The sequence below is a fragment of the Triturus cristatus genome, chromosome 10, assembly GCF_964204655.1.
Source record: "Triturus cristatus chromosome 10, aTriCri1.1, whole genome shotgun sequence".
NCBI lineage: Eukaryota > Metazoa > Chordata > Amphibia > Caudata > Salamandridae > Triturus > Triturus cristatus.
Window position 1 is genome coordinate 815,300,314 of NC_140593.1, and position 22,370 is coordinate 815,322,683.

The window sequence follows — 22,370 nt, forward strand, 5'->3', positions numbered from 1 at the left end:
AATCTGCTCTAAATACCAGCATAATTAACAAACATTTAAACATATCGATACTTCGCACTCTCCAGGTAACAAATACATCAATCACTTTATCCACATACACACAACACTCACTCACACTTCTATCATCTATAGTTTAATTCAGAGCCATCCAAATAACCCTCATGCTCCGTTGCCACCCATAAGCCCTGGTGTTTGGACAGATTATCAAGTTATAAATATTGTGATGCAAGAATATCATTGACAAGGATATCTTTTCTGGAGGTAAGAAATATTGTTTTAAATATAATTTATGATTTTAATATCATTCTCAGTTATATAGTGGTTTAAAAATGTAGGGGTCTATTGCGATGGGGCGGCATCGCAACGGCTAAAGGGACCGCCCGCCATAGGTGCGGCGGTCCCGCCGTATGCATTAGGATGCCCTCCTAACATTGCGGCGGGTGGTGCTGTCAGCAGCACCCGCCGCAATACCAGAAATGCATGTCGCGCATTTGCAGGGACAACGTGGCAGGCACCGCGCGGTGCCTGCCACCTAGTGCATGCAAATGCTGGGGGTGCTGGGGGGTACCATAGGTACCCCCCATGTGCACCCCCACCCCCCAACACCCTCGGGCCCGCAACGGGCCCCCAAATTCAGGATCCGCATGCCTTTCCATGGCGGCTACGAGGCTGATCTCCGCAATCATCTTTATGGATGGCGGTGTCTTGCAGACACCACCACCATATCAAAAACGTTTTCCGCCCAGTCGACGAGTCGACCGGCGGAAAACTGGCAGACGGTCTTTCCGTCTGCCGGGGTCCCCCCCGCCATCATAATGTGGTGGGGAAAATGGTAGGCGGGCGGGGGGAAATGGCGGGCGGATTGCCGCCCGCCAACATAATCGACCCCTTAGTTTTTTACTTATTTTATTGTGTTTTAGCAGATGTATACATTTTATGTTACTATGGTTATTATAAATGTTATTATTTTTTTACAGATACTGATATATGTCATGTGTTTGAAGTGAAGTACTTTCTTGCTTAGACTGCAGAAGGAATACAGCGAACAGCAAAGCTACAATCTGAGGCACCTTCTCCTACAGACCTCCGGGCACCACCCTCCCTCCTGCAACACCGTCCCCGACTTCATCGCTCCTATCGCCATCTGCTCGAATCTGTACATCTTCCTAGGAGACATCAACTTTCATGTTGAGAACACCAATGACACCAACACAGCTGACATCCTTGAAAGTATGGGTAAACTTGGACTCAAGCAACTGGTCACTGACCCTACCCACATTGCAGGACACACGCTTGACCCTATCTTCGTAGCCAGTGGCAGAGTAAAATACACTTACACTGAAGAGCTCACTTGGACTGACCACCACTAAATCCACTTTTTCATCTCGGAATCCCTCAACACTAGGCCCGGGCGGCAAATTCCGTTCCGCTCGCGGAATTTGCGGAATTTAGGCAATTCCGGAGAACGCGGAATTGCCCAAAATGCTGCTTTCCGCGGCTTCGCGGAATTTTTGCTTGTTCACGATCTCGAAATGCGTGTTCGCGAGATATTTCCCCCCGAGCACGCAAACAGCGGTCGCGAACAGGAAAAAAGCATCGCGAACAAGCAATTCCGCGTGTTCGCGGAATGTCTGCGTGTTAGCGGAGATTTTAAACCATTTCGCGTAGATTTGCGTAACGCGACTACGCAAATTCCGCCCACCCCTACTCAACACCCCCACTTCCACCGCCAGCGAAATATGGTGCAGCTGTCCAAGGTATCAGAACAAAACTGAACCAACACCCTCAACTCCCACCTTCCCACCACCACTGAGGACACAGAACAAGCAGTGGTCAACTTCACAAACTGGATCACAGCAAGCGCTGATAAAGTCGCCCAGAGGAAACCTACCAACCCCAAGAAACGAACAAGACACCCCTACTTGTTCATGGATGAGCTAAAAACCCAGAACCGCAACTGCAGACAGACTGAAAGGAGATGGTGCAACAGTAAGACACTTGAGGACCGAATAGGCTTCAAAGCTGCCCTCAACCACTACCACCACCTTCTAAAAAACACCAAGAAGACCCAAGCCAGCCGCCCACATCAATGACTGCCCCAACAACTCTAAGGAGCTCTTCAAATTAGTCAAAGAATTCATCACCCCTTCAGCATACAGAAAACAACATCACACCCTCTCAAGATCTCTGGATGACTTTTTCCACAACAAAATTAACATCATCTACAAAGCCTTCGCACCTCAACTCCTGCTGCAGACAGCATCAACTTCCTCATGCCGACTAACGCCCACTCACACCAGCTCACCTCTTGGAACCCCCTCACCGTGGAAGAACTGGAGACCATCTGAAATCCATCCATTCCAGAGCCCCTGCAGACCTCTACCCCACCACGCTTTCAACCTTGGCAATCAACTCATCAGCAAATAACTCACCAAGGTCCTCAACTCATAAGATCACCACAGCCCCCTTCCCCCAGAAATGGAAACACGCCAACATGAAGCCTTTGCTGAATAAGCCATCCGCAGGCTCAGGACAGCTGAAGAACTACCGTCCTATCTCTTTGTTCCCCTTCCCAGCCAAAGTCATCGAAAAGGCAATCAACATCCAGCTCATCAGACATCTGGCATCCATGACCCTTCCAATCTGGCATCAAAACAAACCACAGCACAGAGACAGCTCTACTCACAGTTAAAGATGACATCTGAATGCTGCTAGACCAGGGAGAAACAGTGGATCTCATCCTCCTTGACCTCTTAGCAGCTTTCGACAAAGTGTCCCACCACACACTGATCAACAGGCTCCACCAGATTGGAATCCAAGGAGCAGCCCTCGAGTGGATCGATTCATACCTCACAGGAAGAATGCAGAATACCATCCTCCCTCCCTACTCCTCGCTTCCTAAAAACATCACCTGCGGGGTACCTCAAGGCTCATCCCTCAGCCCAACCCTCTTCAACACGTACATGCATGACCCCCCTGGCCAAAATCGTCAAAAACCACGGACTCAACATCATCTCCTACAATGAAAACACCCAACTCATCCTCTCTCTGACTAACAATCCAAGAACCATCAAAGACAAGTTACAAAGATGCATGAAAGATGTTGCCAAATGGATGAACAACAACAGTCTCAAACTCAACACCGACAAGACACAAGTACTCATCTTCAAGAAAGGCAAGGACACATGCTGGAACAACAAATAGTTGGCCCTTGGAGCTGGGCCCAACACCGATATCCACTGCACACACCCGCAACCTCAGCATCATCCTCGACAGCCAGCTATCCATGAAGAAGCAAATCAGTGCTATGTCCACCGCCTGCTTCCTCATGCTCTGTATGCTCAGGAAGGTTTTCAGGTGGCTCCCGACCAATACCAGACGAACTGTCATGCAGGCTCTAGTCACCAGCACACTCAAATGCGGCAACTCCCTCTACGTAGGAATAACAGCCCAAATCATGAAGAAGCTCCAGACAATCCAGGCCCATCCTCGACCTCCCCAGATGGGTGCACATAACCCCTCACCTCAGGAAACTCAACTGGCTACCAGTCATGAAGAGATGCAAGTACAAGATACTTACCTATGCATACAAGGCATTACACAAAGAAGGACCTGCGTACATCAACCATCGCGTGACCTTTTACCGCCCCTCCAGGAAACTCAGATCTGTATGCCTCGCCCTAGCTGTCACCCGTTCCATCCGCTGGACTAACAGAGGAGGCCGCTTCTTCTCCCATCTGGCGCCAAGACCTAGAATCCCCTCTTCCTGCACCTCAGAGCCTCATCTTGCTCCAGCAATTCAGGAATGACCTCCAGCATGGATGTTCAACTAACTGGAAAACAGGCAGAATTATCTGACAGCACCTCGAGATCCTCATGGGTGAAGCAGCTGCGCTCTACTAATCCTGATTGATTGAATTGTGTTTAGTTTTTTAAATAAATATTTATATAAATATGTTCAATGTAAATTATTAATTTTTATATTAAGATTTTACATTTTTTTCTACATTCATGGGGATATTGATTTATGTAATGTGTTTGAAGTGAAGTTCTTTCCCTACTCTTGCTTAGACTGCCATAGTAATAGTAAAATGAACCCCTCCGAAGTCCAACACTTTCCTTACTGTTGCACATACTGGAGTGAGAATAGTACATTTTACACCTCCGAAGTCCAACACTTTCCCTACTCTTACTCTATTTGGATGCATTTTGTGCATTTTTCAAAGTGTCATGTTGCGCACACACATGCCCTTAGAGCATGTGTGTGTGCAACATATGTGCACATATAATTTTCAGGGGTGCAACAGGGTGTCCTTTTGACACCCTGGCACCCTTGAAAGTGCTCCAGCTATTAGCGATTCGGTAATACCGAATCGCTAATACAGAATGGCTTTACATTCATTCCTATGGGCCTCCAAGCCCATAGGAATGAATGGGTAGGTATTCCTTATTACCGATTCGGTATTACCGATTCGGTAATAAGGAATGTTAAGGAATCGCTATTTGAATAGCGATTCCTACATGCATAGCCTTTTGCTATTCCTTATTAGCGATTCCTTATTTTTCGCTAATAAGGAATCGCAAATGCTAATGTTGATGCATATGCCCCTATGTGTTTTTATTTTTTCAATCATTTTAGCGTTCATAGTACTATTATAAAATGTGGTTTAGAGGTTTTATATTTGTAATATTTTATTTATTTTCTACATTAATTAATACATGTTTTCTAATTGAACTGTTTATTAATATGGTGTAATATAATTAATGAAAAAAAGATTTAACATTATATAACTTTTTTTTACATGTATTACTATGTATATTTGTGTATATATACATATATATATATTCACTGAAAAAACCATAGGTTTCACACATGTTATAGTTAGCGGAAATTTTACTGATAAAAAACCAATGAAATTCCCCCGTTATAGTTAGTGCAGGCAACTATAACTCACGCGACCGCAATCCTCTGCTGATGCTAATACTGTATTTAGACACTTATTTGCCCATGTCTTCTTCCATACATTTTTAGCTATACATATATTACAAATATTTTTTTTTCATAAAGACACATATGTCATCAGCAGAAGATTGCGGTCGCGTGAGTTATAGTTGCCTGCACTAACTATAACGGGGGAATTTCATTGGTTTTTTATCAGTAAAATTTCCGCTAACTATAACATGTGTGAAACCTATGGTTTTTTCAGTGAATTTGCAAGGTTTTTTAAATGCTAATTCCTAACTATAACGTGTGTGAAACCTATGGTTTTTTCAGTGAATTTGTACGGTTTTTTAAATGCTAAGTTACTTTACGCCATTCGTGGCATGCGCGCCCACTTAACGCAGTTCGTTCCGTGCGCGCACGGTGCGCTTCGCGCACCGTGCGCGCACAGTGAGCACGCGGTGCGCTTCGCGCACCGCGCGCCCACTTTACGCAGTTAGTGCCGTGCACGCACGGTGGGCACGCGGTGCGATGACAAAGCAAGAAAGCACGTCAACAAATCTGTTTCTGCTTTCCTCCTTGACTATGGTATGGGTGCCATTTACCACAACAACTTGCGTTATGACATGCAAGACATTTATAGAGGAGATGGTGTGCACTTCAATGATGAAGGCTCTTTTTAGAGCCCCCTAATATCTAAACACTTAAATCTGATTTTCATTTTTTTTTTTTTTTTTTTCTACCGTACGCTTACCGTAAGCTTACCGTACGCGTACCCCGTGATTTTTTTTAAAATCAATAAATGTTTTTTTTGTACTTTACAGTCCTTCTTTGACCCCCTTACAAATGTTAGGGGGTCTGTAACTCTCCTCATTGCCCCCTTTCCTTGTTTTCACTCTTTTTTTTCAGAGTGAAATACACAAAATGGCGGCCGCCGCTTCCTGGTTTCGGCCGATTCGAATGTTTACTAAGATCTAAGAGCCAATCAGAATCGCGCTCGCGCACGCCACCGTACGCTTACCGTAAGCGTACGGTAAGCGTACCGTAAGCGGGCTCAGATATATATATTGATTTAAAGGCTATTTTCTCAGAATCTACTGAACAGATTTACACCAAACCTACAAAAGGCACTTCCTTGACCTAGGGACTACCTCTCTGCCAAATTTTGAGTAATTCTGTTCAGCCGTTCGGGCTGTAGCTCGTTCTAAAGGTCCTATGGAAAAATGCATGGGAAAAACGCGTTTTGGGACCCCCCTTTTATCTCAGCCCCCGCTTGACGGATCCCCCCGAGACTTTCAGGGTAGGAGCGTAGCGTAGCGCCCCACCTATTTTGAGAAATTCGCGAGGATTTGTCGACCGGCGCCAAAGTTATTCAAAATAGAATGTTGAGGTTTTCCTATGGAAACGTGGTCCTAACTATAACTACCTACTGGCGACCGCCAGTAGGTAATTCATAGTAATATATATTAAATATTAACATATAACATAAAATAAATATTTTGTGAATTATGTTACACTATATATGGCCCAGTTGAAGGCTCCTGCTGAAACGTGTAGGCTATTATTTGTTCAGCACAACTGCACCTCAGCTTATAAATTGAATAAAAATTTTCTTCAGGTCTCACCGGATTGTGCCGTCTCCTGCCTGAGCCTGGAATCAAATGTGGAGAGTTGTGGCACAGTTGTTCAGGAACTGGTATCATATATATATATATATATATATATATATATATATATATATATATATATTCACTGAAAAAACCATAGGTTTCAGGGGTGTTATAGTTAGCTGGACTTTTCACTTGTACAAAACCATTGAAATTCCCCCGTTATAGTTAGTTCAGCTAACTATAACTCGGGCGCCCGCAATGCACTGCTGATGACGTCACATATTACATCACTCATGACATGGTCAGTGACATCACTCATGACATCACTGATGACATCTCAAATGACATCACTGATGACATCACTGATGACATCATCCTTGTGATAGAGTGGCAGACCTCCTCTCACCCAAGAAGTGGCAAGAGGAGGGTCTTTTAACATCAGAGGAATCCCTCTTCTTAAACAATGACAGTCCAGTGATGCCCACCATGTATTTCTTACCGAAAATACATAAAACCTTAATAAATCCCCCAGCAAGACCTATCATGTCGAGTTGCAACTCTCTCTACGAAAACATATCAGATTATGTGGACTTTTTCTTGGCACCACTAGTTATCAACCTAACATCTTATATAAAAGACACGGGGGATTTTTTAAGAATCCTAAGTGATCTTGGATGGCACAAAGGATACTATCTCGTAACGATCGATGTAGTATCGTTATATACTTCTATCAAACACAGCGTTGGACTCCAAGCTGTTGAGTATTTCTTAAAACAACGAAGCATAAGACAATCCAAACACACTACAATGCTTATGAAAATGATGGAGCTCTGTCTCTATAACAACATCTTCATCTTCGATGGCCAGATATACTCCCAGCAGTGTGGCACTGCTATGGGAGTTTCATTTTCTCCTAGCTACGCCAACCTCACGATGGGGTGGTGGGAGAAGCTGATAGCCTGGGATGAAATCAATGAAAGATACACCTCCAAAACAGAATTATGGCTACGTTACATCGACGATCTTTTCCTCATTTGGAGTGGCAGCTTGAGTGAATTTGAAGAATATATGAAAATTTTGAATGCTAATGAAATCGGCTTACAATTCACGCACAACATCAGCGATCAAGAAATTCAATTTCTAGATGTAACGGTATACATAGAAGATGAAGAAATCAAGACGAGACTGTACAGAAAACCAACAGCAACCAACAGCATTCTACATGGTGAAAGTTTTCATCCTCCACAACTAAAGAAGAGCATTCCGTACGGAGAATTCTTACGTATGAGACGTAATTGCTCAGATGACTCAGAAATGGAATGTACCTTCGACGAAACAGCAAGGAGATTCCAGCAAAGAGGGTACAATGAAAAAGACATAAAACTTGGTCAAGCAAGAGCAAGGGCGATTCCCCGGGCACAGACTCTGAAACAGACGCAACAACCAAAAGAAGAAGATGCCGTAATTCGAGTGGTCCTTACATATAGCAAAGAAAACTACCAGATAATCAACATCTTGAAAAAACATTGGGATATTCTGAGGAAAGATCCAGACATTGGTCATAAAATTGGCAACTATCCGAACATTTCGTATCGGAAAGCTCCCTCCTTAAAAGACAAACTGGTCAAGAGCCACTTGACAACCACCAGCAAATCCAAAAACTGGCTGACAAACAAACAAACAGGCTTTATACGGTGCAACATGTGTAAAGCATGTAAACACGGCATGAACATGAAGGAAACTGTGGATTTCATGGGCAACAAATTTAACATCTCGGAAAGGATCACCTGTGAATCCACATACGTAGTGTATGTCATTGTCTGTGGATGCGGACTATGGTACATAGGCAGTACCATCTGCCCCCTAAAGAAAAGAATCTTGGAACACCTGAGGGCAGTTCAGAATGATGACACAAACTATGCCATTGTGAAACATCTCAAAATTCACAAAGAAGACATGAAACAGAAGATAAAATATTTCGGATTAACAACAGTCCCGAAAAACGAACGTGGAGGCAACAGAACACTGAAACTAAGGAGAATGGAAAGCAAGATGATCATACGCTTCAAGACGAAGGCCCCTTTTGGCCTTAACGGCGATGAAGAATTACACAGCCATCTATGAGCCTACTGTACAACACAAACATTAGAACAACGATGAAGGGGTATGAACTCGAAACATCTACATCTGCCAGTTTCTGAACTGAACATGACTATATGGGCACTAAGCCCGGATTCTGCGAATAAAAATGGGCACTTAGCCCAGATTCTGCGACCAAAAATGCACTGAGCATTCATATTGCTATCAACAGTATGAACTCTAAGATAACATACGACAATGTATGATCACATTATTCACATAGACATAATGTAAATATTCAGAGTATGCAGATGTATTCTATAATACCCCGAAACATGACATTGCTTTGACATCGATAAATCGCAAACATGTGAAATGATATATGTAAATACGAACTACAACTCCCATAATTCCTCCTAATGGCTAATATGGGTGACACTATAAATAAAGAACATTGAAAAAAGACTCACATACCGTGAGCAAGACCGATTGTGGTTGAAACGCGTTGGTGGTGGAGTTGGTGATAACTTGCACGTAAAAGAATAAAACCCTTAAACTTACAACTTCCTTGGTGTGCAGTGATTCCTCCTTGGAGGAAATTGGTGGAAAATTGAATCGAGGATTGGCCCGTCCTCGACACTAGCACCCGCTATGCGATAGCGCGCTCTCCCTTGGGGCCGTTTGACGAGTCGACATTGTGGAGTGAGAGGCGCCCGACATTGGAAATCCGGTGAAGTGGTGACAATATACGGAAACTCAGGAACTTCTCTGGACGACTTTCGTTACTGATTTGGAGTCAGTGGCTGTATTGGGAATCCAGTACATCGACAGCACAATCAGGAAAGTCATCACACTGAGATTATACAGCGAGGTGAACGCTGTAGCATACTCATAGGAGGAGTTGGTTGAATTCCCGTCTGCGGTGTGGAGTATCCAACGGATCGGAGTCGGAGGACCCCGCTACGACGGAAAAACACTCAGGTAGGCGACTTCTCCCTTTCTCTCCCCTATTGAACTGTCAATGTCGTAGCTTGCATCGCCAGGATATCAATACCTGTATAGATGCAAAGGAAGTTTGAAGGGAATGTGCACACCTAAAAACTTTTAAACCGCCACATGTGAGTCTCAGCGGATTATTATATCAATTATCAACATGGAAGCGAGAGCGGCGAAACGCATGCAACGAGCGGAAACTATGTTTGTAAGAGCGGGCACAACATCACAAAAGGAAACAACTAGTGACAAGGACATTAGTCAAAATAAGAATCTTAAACAACTCTTCCTCCAACTTGAGAGACTATTGAAAAAAGAAATAACTAAAAGCTGGGAAGTGATTACACTGGAGAAATATATCGAGTGTGATCGAATACCGAGAGGACTGAGAATCTTCACGCTCCCCAATCACCCCGATACTAAGCCTGAGATGCTAGAAGAATGGGGGAAAAACAGCATGCAGTGTTCAAAAAACATGGTATTGATTGTAATCAAATACGCCAAGAAAGACATAGAGGAGCTACATGAAAACATCAGTAAAATTGAACAACAGATTACTAGTCTCAATCAGGAGGAAGAAAGTAAACAACTACGAAAGGACATGGAGAAAAATCTAGATAGACATGAAAACGAGGTAGAACAACGAAAGCAGAGAAAGTTTAGAAGAGATCAATTAGACTATGAAACAGGAGCAATTCTAACCTTTGCTCGGAGATTTGAAGTTTTGAAAGAACAAATGGGAAAGAACTCAAAAGCAGCACTGGACGTACCGGTAACGAGTGGCTCTGAATCAGAACTAAGTGAAGAAGAAAGAACAACAAGAACTGGACACTTTACTTTTTTAGAGGAGATGAAGCTGATGTATATCGATCAAAAAAATCCGAGGGGCCAAGGAAGAGGACGAGGCCGAGGCCGAGGGAGAGGAAGAAACTATCACCAATCCTCAAAAGAAGGAGAAAAACGAGAAGAGGGGGCGGAACAACCAAAAAGCTACCCCCTACGCAATCGCTTAAAGAAATGAAACAATCAACAAAAACCAAAGTGAATCTAATTGTGAATCTCTCTGATTACAAATTGAACTCCCATGAACACAACGTACTCAACAAAGGATTAAGCTTCTGCCCAGAACAACATCACAACCATGTAGACACAAGAATTGACATCTACAAATTTGTAAGAAAATTAAAACTTGCCAAGTTCTTCAGTAAATTCCCGAACAGAACGAAAAAAACTATCATAAAGAAAGGAGCACCGGAGACCAGTGAGTTAACACTTGAAGACATACCTGTCCTGGTTACTGCGTACGAACTAATGTCTGACAACGATGAAGTAACTGAATCTCAAGTTCTAGAACAGTTACAGACATGCACTGACAGAAGAGAACCAACTGCTTTTAAGTCCAAGTCTAAATTTTGTCCTGTGCTCAGTCCTGGAAACAGAATTGATACCTTCCATGATCTAGTAGTTGGGGGTTTAGAAACACTGACTAAAACTAACAACAACCACAAAAAAGAAAACTTAAACAAAATGGAGAGACTTGCAATAGACACCTTGATGAAGAATGATAAAATCATTATCAAACCGGCGGACAAGGGGGGCAATGTTGTCATTCAGAACAAAAGTGACTACCTTAAGGAGGCGAAGAGACAACTGGATGATCACAACAATTATGTCAAACTGACCAGCAATCCACTCAATGACTTAACCATACATCTAGGACTACAAATCAAGAAGTGGCAAGAGGAGGGTCTTTTAACATCAGAGGAATCCCTCTTCTTAAACAATGACAGTCCAGTGATGCCCACCATGTATTTCTTACCGAAAATACATAAAACCTTAATAAATCCCCCAGCAAGACCTATCATGTCGAGTTGCAACTCTCTCTACGAAAACATATCAGATTATGTGGACTTTTTCTTGGCACCACTAGTTATCAACCTAACATCTTATATAAAAGACACGGGGGATTTTTTAAGAATCCTAAGTGATCTTGGATGGCACAAAGGATACTATCTCGTAACGATCGATGTAGTATCGTTATATACTTCTATCAAACACAGCGTTGGACTCCAAGCTGTTGAGTATTTCTTAAAACAACGAAGCATAAGACAATCCAAACACACTACAATGCTTATGAAAATGATGGAGCTCTGTCTCTATAACAACATCTTCATCTTCGATGGCCAGATATACTCCCAGCAGTGTGGCACTGCTATGGGAGTTTCATTTTCTCCTAGCTACGCCAACCTCACGATGGGGTGGTGGGAGAAGCTGATAGCCTGGGATGAAATCAATGAAAGATACACCTCCAAAACAGAATTATGGCTACGTTACATTGACGATCTTTTCCTCATTTGGAGTGGCAGCTTGAGTGAATTTGAAGAATATATGAAAATTTTGAATGCTAATGAAATCGGCTTACAATTCACGCACAACATCAGCGATCAAGAAATTCAATTTCTAGATGTAACGGTATACATAGAAGATGAAGAAATCAAGACGAGACTGTACAGAAAACCAACAGCAACCAACAGCATTCTACATGGTGAAAGTTTTCATCCTCCACAACTAAAGAAGAGCATTCCGTACGGAGAATTCTTACGTATGAGACGTAATTGCTCAGATGACTCAGAAATGGAATGTACCTTCGACGAAACAGCAAGGAGATTCCAGCAAAGAGGGTACAATGAAAAAGACATAAAACTTGGTCAAGCAAGAGCAAGGGCGATTCCCCGGGCACAGACTCTGAAACAGACGCAACAACCAAAAGAAGAAGATGCCGTAATTCGAGTGGTCCTTACATATAGCAAAGAAAACTACCAGATAATCAACATCTTGAAAAAACATTGGGATATTCTGAGGAAAGATCCAGACATTGGTCATAAAATTGGCAACTATCCGAACATTTCGTATCGGAAAGCTCCCTCCTTAAAAGACAAACTGGTCAAGAGCCACTTGACAACCACCAGCAAATCCAAAAACTGGCTGGCAAACAAACAAACAGGCTTTATACGGTGCAACACGTGTAAAGCATGTAAACACGGCATGAACATGAAGGAAACTGTGGATTTCATGGGCAACAAATTTAACATCTCGGAAAGGATCACCTGTGAATCCACATACGTAGTGTATGTCATTGTCTGTGGATGCGGACTATGGTACATAGGCAGTACCATCTGCCCCCTAAAGAAAAGAATCTTGGAACACCTGAGGGCAGTTCAGAATGATGACACAAACTATGCCATTGTGAAACATCTCAAAATTCACAAAGAAGACATGAAACAGAAGATAAAATATTTCGGATTAACAACAGTCCCGAAAAACGAACGTGGAGGCAACAGAACACTGAAACTAAGGAGAATGGAAAGCAAGATGATCATACGCTTCAAGACGAAGGCCCCTTTTGGCCTTAACGGCGATGAAGAATTACACAGCCATCTATGAGCCTACTGTACAACACAAACATTAGAACAACGATGAAGGGGTATGAACTCGAAACATCTACATCTGCCAGTTTCTGAACTGAACATGACTATATGGGCACTAAGCCCGGATTCTGCGAATAGAAATGGGCACTTAGCCCAGATTCTGCGACCAAAAATGCACTGAGCATTCATATTGCTATCAACAGTATGAACTCTAAGATAACATACGACAATGTATGATCACATTATTCACATAGACATAATGTAAATATTCAGAGTATGCAGATGTATTCTATAATACCCCGAAACATGACATTGCTTTGACATCGATAAATCGCAAACATGTGAAATGATATATGTAAATACGAACTACAACTCCCATAATTCCTCCTAATGGCTAATATGGGTGACACTATAAATAAAGAACATTGAAAAAAGACTCACATACCGTGAGCAAGACCGATTGTGGTTGAAACGCGTTGGTGGTGGAGTTGGTGATAACTTGCACGTAAAAGAATAAAACCCTTAAACTTACAACTTCCTTGGTGTGCAGTGATTCCTCCTTGGAGGAAATTGGTGGAAAATTGAATCGAGGATTGGCCCGTCCTCGACACTAGCACCCGCTATGCGATAGCGCGCTCTCCCTTGGGGCCGTTTGACGAGTCCATATATATATATATATATATATATATATATATATATTAGTTCAGTTGCATCCCTGGCCTCCTCGTAGCCCCCGCGCAACGACACAAACACGGACCACCTTCTGTAGTGCAAAGAGTTTTATTTGCTCAACTGCTCGATGTCGTCATAACGTTTCGGCTCTCCCTGAGCCTTGATCACATGACAACTAATGAAAATACATCACTTCCTTAAATAGGAAGAACCTTGTATAGCACGTGATATCATTAGGGTATGGAAAAGGAAGACAGACTTAGGTTTGGTGTGTTGATATAAACCAAACAACATTTGCATTTTGATTTTTATAATAAATACCAAAACATGTTTACTAATTGGATAAATATCCGCAAAAAATGTCCGTTTCTTATATACATTGGTATAAGATCAAATACCGGGATGAATCCCCCGTAATCCTCCAAATAAACTTCCTAGGACCTTCATTTAATACCCATTTAACTGCAGCTCCCTGCAGTCATGCTCAAGTATGAGGTAGTAAGCTGAGTGCAAAATTTATGCTAATAAATGAACACAAAATTCAATAATTTAACACTCAAATATAATGCATTAAAAACAGTTATACATGACAACCTTAAAAACAATTAAAATACGTTTGTAAACATTAGCAATTTTGTAAACAACAACTCTGTGCAATGAAAGTGCTAATGGGGAAAGATGGCCTTAGCTGATCCCAGCTGCCAAAATATTATTGTTTAACCTTTGACCTGACTTCCCGGTCTGTGATACAGAATGAAATGCTTATGAGCAGTCCAGATTGCTATTCATAGTGATGGAAAAATCTGTCGTCCTGGGCTTACAGTATTTAAAGAAATCTAAGAAATTCAATTGAGTTAAATTCAATGAAAAAAGATGGGCGAGTGCATTTCATGTGTTGGTTAAGTGTAGTTCAACATACCATCAACCCAAGGAAACCTACGTTGGTGCTGTGGTATGTGTTTCTTCGCAATCTATTTGATACGATGCTGGCATAAGTTATCCCAAAGAATGGAGACTTATTTATTCCTTTAAAACAATAAATAAGTTACAAAAAGGTAAAAATAATTTCCCACTTTAAAATGACCTCTTAATAAAAACCACAGACGGATTATTATAGTCCCAATCCTTGGGCCAGACTTCATTCGCATTGCTACTAATGATTGCACTCTGTTAGTTCCAATAAATACATAAATATATAAATAAATAAATATATATCCTGAGAAGGGTTTAATGTAAAATAGTGTGCAAATCTTCAGTGACATTAAGACCACTGGGGGATTTCGAGTTCAGCTGGAGTATATATCTAGTTTCCATTTGCCCTAACCTAGCTTCACGATTTCCCCCACGTCTACTTGGTGGCACCGAGTCAATGACAAAAAAAGTTAGGTCCTTGTTATTGCTACGATGTACCTCCTTAAAATGTCGTGCCACCGGGTAGGTATTGTCCTGATTTGTGATAGCCCTCAGGTGCTGGAGGATACGTTTATGTACCTCCAGCTTGGTACTCCCTACATACCTGAGTGCACATGTGCATTGAAGCACATATATGGCGTATTCAGTTTTGCAAGTTAACACCTTCTCTATGTTGTATTTTTTGTCACTGAAACCATCTTTAAAATACTTGGTGTTGACCCCATGTGTACAAGCTTTGCACGTTTTGCATCTAAAAAAACCCCCATTGGATTGGAGCCAACCAGTTTTTTCCATCACCTCCGGATTGGTATCCACAATATGGTCTTTTAAGGAGGATGACCGACTGAAAGTTATAGTAGCTCTACGGGGTAAAGTTGGACCTAAAACAGGATCACTTAGCAAAATGGACCAATTGCGATTAAATATGCGATATAAATCAACGTGTTGTTCACTGTATCCTGTTATTATCCTAAAAACATTTTGAGGTTCAGATGCGGATTGGCTAGAAGACTGAATGACCCTAGTGGTGTCATATTTATTGAGTAGCTCTTGTCTAGATTTCTTTAGAGATCTGCCAATGGCCCCCTCAATAGTTTTAATGGAGTAACCCCGTTGCAAGAATCTAAATTTGCTGGATTCTTGGGCCGCTATATATATAGAGAACTAACAGCTTCAATAAACATCTTGTTGCTTCCAATCGGTGGTTCGTGGTTCCTTGGTGTGGAGGTGGGTGTAACGGACGTTACTCACTAGCTGAGGACCAGGTGTGTTTGGATATATATATATATATATATATATATATATATATATATATATATATATATATATATATATATATATATATATATATATATATATATTACCTACTGGCGGTCGCCAGTAGGTAGTTATAGTTAGGACCCTGTTTCCATAGGAAATCCGCAACATTCTATTTTGAATAACTTTGGCGCCGGTCGACGAATCCTCGCGAATTTCTCAAAATAGGTGGGGCGCTACGCTCCGCTCCTACCCTGAAAGTCTCGGGGGGATTCGTCAAGCGGGGGCTGAGATAAAAGGGGGGTCCCAAAACGCGTTTTTCCCATGCATTTTTCCATAGGACCTTTAGACAGGGCTACAGCCCGAACGGCTGAACAGAATTACTAGAAATTTGGCAGAGAGGTAGTCCTCAGGTCAAGGAAGTGCCTTTTGTAGGTTTGGTGTAAATCTGTTCAGTAGATTCTGAGAAAATAGCCTTTAAATCAATATATATATCTGAGCCAGCTTACGGTACGCTTACCGTAAGCTTACCGTACGCGTACGGTGGCGTGCGCGAGCGCGATTCTGATTGGCTGTTAGATCTTAGTAAACATTCGAATCGGCCGAAACCAGGAAGCGGCGGCCGCCATTTTGTGTATTTCACTCCGGTAAAAAAGAGTGATATCTTGAAAAGGGGGCAAGGGAGAGAGTTACAGACCCCCTAACATTTGTAAGGGGGTCAAAGAAGGACAGAAAAGTACAAAGAAAACATTTATTGATTTTAAAAAAAATCACGGGGTACGCGTGCGGTAAGCTTACGGTAAGCGTACGGTAAAAAAAAAATACAAAAAAGAAATGAAATTCAGATTTAAGTGTTTAGATATTAGGGGGCTCTAAAAAGAGCCGTTGTGTTTATTAAGTGATTTTTTTGTGGTACCTACAAGTAAGTACCGATGCAGAGTCTAAGGTTCAAGAGGAAGACTCTGTTCCCTTCATCATTGAAGTGCACACCATCTCCTCTATAAATGTCTTGCATGTCGTAACGCAAGTTGTTGTGGTAAATGGAACCCATACCATAGTCACGGAGGAAAGCAGAAACAGATTTGTTGACGTGCTTTCTTGCTTTGTCAATCTGCGGACAGAAATGATTGGACCAGTTCCATTTTTGCCTTTGGCATATGTTAGAAAACACAAAGGCAGTTTTAGGGAAAAGTGAAAACAGTTGTGCAAAGGTGTCCTTCATAAGCATTTCCAGACCTACCCCAGTCAAAGTGCCTAGGTCATTGCCACCACAGTGCACTATTATGAGGTCAGGGTGTTGGATTTGCATGAAGGATTTCACCAATGGCATCAATTGGTGCCACTTTAACCCTCTCTGACCAATCCATTTAATGTCTACATTTGGCAAAGCAAGGTCTCTCACCATACCTGTTTTCTCTGCAAACTTTTCACTCCAGAAGACATAGCTGTGCCCTACAATCCACACTGTGAACATCTTCAAAGGAGAACTGGATGCACTCAGGAGGTGTCTTTCAGTAGAATGGCAATATGAAAAGAAAGACAGTTTGGAAATGGAGGCATACATATTTTTTTCAAAACAAAAAGAACTGATTGGCTGTTTCATACCATTCTAGAATAAAAACTAGGCTGTATGTGTAAATTAATAGAAGCATGTTTTGTATTGGTACAGAAAAATGTGTTACCAAAGAACAGTACTATGGATTTGCTGTTAGGTTTGAAAAGTCAAGCACTCTTGCTCTGTGGAATTGAAACATTGTGTGGCGAACTTCTGACCTGACTCCACACAGCAGTGTTCTATGAGCTGTTGCTATGGTAGCAGGCAGAAGTCAAGTTGGGGGAAGGGTACTAGGCAGAAGTCAAGTTGGGGGCAGGGTACTTTTGGAAAAGGGTTGGTTTTCAACCAATAGAAATGTGTGATTACATTTGAAAAAAAGGGGGAAGCACTGAGATTTGAAACTTACATGTATATGTGTGGAAAAATAGAGGGAAACTTTGCCATTATCTGGTTCTGCTGAGAGGAGAGAGGTGTAGAGAACAGAGATCCTGGCTCTGATAATCTGCTGTTTGAGTGCCACATTTCTTTCACAACTAACTAATTTTAAAGGTGAGGTTAGAGTTTGAGAGGGGATGTATATGGTAAATTAAGAAATGAATAATAGAAATGTAATTCTTTTTGTTGAAGTTGCGTTTATTATTTTCTGTTTTGGGAGAAATTTAAATGTGAGGAACATGTAAAATAATATGGACTATGTTTTCACGATAAATTAAGGTGTATTGGTATAAAAAATGAATAGTTTAAGGGTTTGAGGTTGGACTCAGTAATGCAAATACATTCAGCATCACTAAGGCTGGTTGCCCTTGGTGGAATGTAGGCAGTCACCCAGGTTACACATGTTGGGAAATATAGGCAGAGATTTATTGTGTACAACTCTGGTAATTTTATATTTGCATTAGTAGGAAAAAGGGGGAGCGATTTTTTGGTGCAGAAGCAGACTCTTAGCACACACCCAGCTCCTTTCCATGTATAATCATGCACAGTATTTACAAGCGAGTGGGGTTTGAGGTTTCAGTCTGTAATGCAAATACATTCAGCATCACTAAGGCTGGTTGCCCTTGCTGGAGTGTAGGCAGTCACCCAGGATACACATGGTGGTGGTCTGAAAAAGCAGTTTGGACATGTGCATTTAAAAAAATCTGAAAAGTGGATTCATAATGTGTCAGTCTGTAAAAGTGTTTATCACTTGCCAAAAAAAAGAGCAGTAAGTGTGCATTCAAATTGGCAAAGAAATTTCGTTTTGTGACTAATGTGAAAACATGACTCTGTGTGCAAATAGGAATTACAGGCAGAGATTTATTGCGTTTTGCTCTGGTGATTTCACAGTTGCATTAGTAGGAAAAAGGGGGAGCGATTTTTTGGTGCAGAAGCAGACTCTTAGCACACACCCAGCTCCTTTCCATGTATAATCATGCACAGTATTTACAAGCGAGTGGGGTTTGAGGTTTCAGTCTGTAATGCAAAGACATTCAGCATCACTAAGGCTGGTTGCCCTTGCTGGAGTGTAGGCAGTCACCCAGGATACACATGGTGGTGGTCTGAAAAAGCAGTTTGGACATGTGCATTTAAAAAAATCTGAAAAGTGGATTCATAATGTGTCAGTCTGTAAAAGTGATTATCACTTGCCAAAAAAAAAGAGCAGTAAGTGTGCATTCAAATTGGCAAAGAAATTTCGTTTTGTGACTAATGTGAAAACATGACTCTGTGTGCAAATAGGAATTACAGGCAGAGATTTATTGCGTTTTGCTCTGGTGATTTCACAGTTGCATTAGTAGGAAAAAGGGGGAGCGATTTTTTGGTGCAGAAGCAGACTCTTAGCACACACCCAGCTCCTTTCCATGTATAATCATGCACAGTATTTACAAGCGAGTGGGGTTTGAGGTTTCAGTCTGTAATGCAAAGACATTCAGCATCACTAAGGCCGGTTGCCCTTGCTGGAGTGTAGGCAGTCACCCAGGATACACATGGTGGTGGTCTGAAAAAGCAGTCTGGACATGTGCATTTAAAAAAATCTGAAAAGTGGATTCATAATGTGTCAGTCTGTAAAAGTGATTATCACTTGCCAAAAAAAAAGAGCAGTAAGTGTGCATTCAAATTAGCAAAGAAATTTCGTTTTGTGACTAATGTGAAAACATGAGTCTGTGTGCAAATAGGAATTACAGGCAGAGATTTATTGCGTTTTGCTCTGGTGATTTCACAGTTGCATTAGTAGGAAAAAGGGGGAGCGATTTTTTGGTGCAGAAGCAGACTCTTAGCACACACCCAGCTCCTTTCCATGTATAATCATGCACAGTATTTACAAGCGAGTGGGGTTTGAGGTTTTAGTCTGTAATGCAAAGACATTCAGCATCACTAAGGCTGGTTGCCCTTGCTGGAGTGTAGGCAGTCACCCAGGATACACATGGTGGTGGTCTGAAGAAGCAGTCTGGACATGTGCATTTAAAAAAATCTGAAAAGTGGATTCATAATGTGTCAGTCTGTAAAAGTGATTATCACTTGCCAAAAAAAAAGAGCAGTAAGTGTGCATTCAAATTGGCAAAGAAATTTCGTTTTGTGACTAATGTGAAAACATGACTCTGTGTGCAAATAGGAATTACAGGCAGAGATTTATTGCGTTTTGCTCTGGTGATTTCACAGTTGCATTAGTAGGAAAAATGGGGAGCGATTTTTTGGTGCAGAAGCAGACTCTTAGCACACACCCAGCTCCTTTCCATGTATAATCATGCACAGTATTTACAAGCGAGTGGGGTTTGAGGTTTCAGTCTGTAATGCAAAGACATTCAGCATCACTAAGGCTGGTTGCCCTTGCTGGAGTGTAGGCAGTCACCCAGGATACACATGGTGGTGGTCTGAAGAAGCAGTTTGGACATGTGCATTTAAAAAAATCTGAAAAGTGGATTCATAATGTGTCAGTCTGTAAAAGTGATTATCACTTGCCAAAAAAAAAGAGCAGTAAGTGTGCATTCAAATTGGCAAAGAAATTTCGTTTTGTGACTAATGTGAAAACATGACTCTGTGTGCAAATAGGAATTACAGGCAGAGATTTATTGCGTTTTGCTCTGGTGATTTCACAGTTGCATTAGTAGGAAAAAGGGGGAGCGATTTTTTGGTGCAGAAGCAGACTCTTAGCACTCACCCAGCTCCTTTCCATGTATAATCATGCACAGTATTTACAAGCGAGTGGGGTTTGAGGTTTCAGTCTGTAATGCAAAGACATTCAGCATCAGTAAGGCTGGTTGCCCTTGCTGGAGTGTAGGCAGTCACCCAGGATACACATGGTGGTGGTCTGAAAAAGCAGTCTGGACATGTGCATTTAAAAAAATCTGAAAAGTGGATTTATAATGTGTCAGTCTGTAAAAGTGATTATCACTTGCCAAAAAAAAAGAGCAGTAAGTGTGCATTCAAATTGGCAAAGAAATTTCGTTTTGTGACTATTGTGAAAAGAAATGTAGTAATATATTTAAATAAAATAAAGGAATTTTTTTTTAGTTTTTTTCAGGTATTGCTGAAGAGCAGTGAACAAAATTTAAGATGCCTACAAAATCCAGAGTTCAAAAAACTCACAAAAAAAACCTATATTTGAAGACAACTGGAGGACCAAAGTTAGTAGAAGATGCTCATGTTGGGAAAAAGAAAAAATCTTCTGGTAAGCAGAAAAAACAATTTCTAAAAAATATATTCAAAAGAATGAAAAATGTACAAAATGTCTGTACTGGAAAGAATGTTTTGAAAAGAAAAGGACAGGAAAAAATTGAGAATTTAGTTAATGCAAATATACCTTCTGCAACTGAAAAGATTTACATAAATAGAAAAACAGCGTTTAAAGAGATACGTAGAAAAATGTTTCAGAGAAGAGTTATGTCCAATTTGATAAAGGATGTGAAGAAATATAAGCAAAAGAGTAAGTTTTATAAAAGAAAAAAAGAAATTGAAGCCATTGCAGCAAAGGCATTAGAATTAAAAAGGAAACTATTCATTTTAATTTTGAATAGGATGCGTACATTAGACAAAATGGTTAATGTACTGAAATCACATAGCAAAAGGAAAAGAGTAGTGAACAGAACAAACTTTTGTAAAGTGTTTTTAGGAAAGTGGATGCATAGTTCAAGTAGTGAACCTTTTTTTAATGAAGAGAGCTATTTTCAAAGTAATAGTTTGCTGCATGCAGTTGACACCAGAGGTCGTGCTTACGAAGTAAAAAATGGTTGCATAATGGAGAAGGAGATAATGGTTCCAAGAGATGAGGTACAAGTGATGGCAGATGAGGCTATGGGGAGACGTCCTAAAGCCCCAGTGTACACTTGGAATTGTAGTAGTATTTGCACTGTGCGTCAGGAATCTATTGACAAATTTCGTGAGTTTCTAAGAGAATATAGTAAAAAAAGTATAAAACAGAAGATTAAGGTGCTTCAAAGTCTAGATCCATGCAGAGTGAGAGAGAATACTGGTTTGCAGGGTCATTCTCTGGCTTGTCTATCTAGAAAAGTGTGTAATAGTGTTTTCCATCATTTTAGGATGCTGGCTGTTCATCATACTGAAATGAGAAAGTTTGTGAGACGGTTGTATTTTGCTAAAAGTCCAGCAATAAAGTTAGATGAATTGAATAGGGCTCTGTTCCGTGGAACGGTATCAGATGTAGAGAAGGTTGTTGATGAAATTCAGTTTTGTTACTTTGGTCCTGAACAAAACAGTGCAGAGAAGGACACAGTAAATGAGGAAGAAGTGGAAGAGAATGTAGAACCCTCTGTAAGTAAGACATTTAATGATCACATAACAAAATTTGCAATAATCTCTAATGAAAGACCAAATATTACTTGTATTTGTTGCCGCAGAACTCATTATAGAAAACAAACCAGGTATGTTGATCTCTACAGAAAGAGTGAAAATGAAGATAATTATAAGTGGAAGGATTTTGCCACATA